This window comes from Prenolepis imparis, unplaced genomic scaffold (assembly GCF_030444845.1).
Source record: "Prenolepis imparis isolate NDT839.2.m4 unplaced genomic scaffold, iyPreImpa1.0 SCAF_3, whole genome shotgun sequence".
Lineage (NCBI taxonomy): Eukaryota > Metazoa > Arthropoda > Insecta > Hymenoptera > Formicidae > Prenolepis > Prenolepis imparis.
Genome location: NW_028141161.1, coordinates 4,837,146 through 4,838,488, shown reverse-complemented (window position 1 = coordinate 4,838,488; position 1,343 = coordinate 4,837,146).

Sequence of the window (1,343 nt, the reverse complement as noted above, 5' to 3'; positions counted from 1 at the left end):
ATAAATTGTCCTGATTTTCTTAAAAAATTATATAATGGAAATGATTATAAATCAAAAAATTTTAAGAATAATATTCGTTCATATAACAGCGCTTTAGCTATGGCTTCAATGGGTGCGCCGGGAAATAGAAATCCATTGAATGTTGTGAACAATGGTTTACGTAATTCTACGGCAATTAAATTTTCTGAAAAGACGATCCTGCTATGGAAATTTGGTTTCGCTATCATCGCCTCTGCTCCGTATCGTCCGTCCCACTTTGTCAATAATTTTACATCTACATGATTACGCACATTTTCCATCGTTTTGCCAAATACCGCGTTGTTCATCAATTTGTACAAATTTTTCTCAAAATCATTTTTCGCTTGTGTTCTAAATTTTGTATTTAGTTCAATGTAATCGCGGAGCCATGCGGATTGAGTGAATTGTAATACGCGATGTATTTTTGTAACGCGAAGGCCGTGACGCGTGCACTGCTGCAGGTTGCGGTAGTGTATGACGTAACGCTTCTTATCATATAGCGTTGCGAGAAGCTTATCTTCCTGCTTGCCGGGCGGTTTGTCACGTGTCGGGCAAAACGGTAGGTCAGTGTGCATGTCGTGAAGATGTTGCGGATATTCTAAATCTACTTCGAGGATATAGCCTGTAGGTGAATCGAGCGCTATTGACGAGATGTCAAAGTTAGATACATCGTCGACCCATCGAAAATCGGCATAAGGCAGTGGTTGACACATTGCCCATCCATACAAATTATTTACATCTAAATACATTAAATATGATGATGGTTTCGACGGATCATACGATTGCATGTACTTGTTATTAGCATGCGCGTATCTTCCTGAACATTGACTTAGACCGCCGCGTATACCCCGTTCAATAAACATAACCATATCGATATCGGTAAGCAGTTCGAAATTTACGCATGTATGTTTTAACATGGCGTCCCATGTATACCCAGGAAGAGTATAATAATACGTAGGGTCGAGTCCGTAACTCGCGATGCAAGTGTCGCGAAAGTTTTCAAATATATCTGCCAACAACAAGACATCAGTTTTTAAGTACAGATCACTGTATTCACCCAAGGTTTGAATGGAGAACTGCTGCCACACGTTGACGGCGTGTGCGTAGTCGCTCTCGGATACAGTGTCACCGGTTAAAGAACTGTAAAACGATTCGTGTGGTGGTAAACGCGTGTCTTGCAGCTTGTCCACGCAGTCAATGTACTCGTACGGAAAGACACCTTTTCGCGTTAATAATTCAAAATTGTTAGCGGATAATGCGGAAAAATTGGAACGCAAAATTTTTAACTTATCCTTATTCAAAAAAGATGCCAATTTGTCAAGACT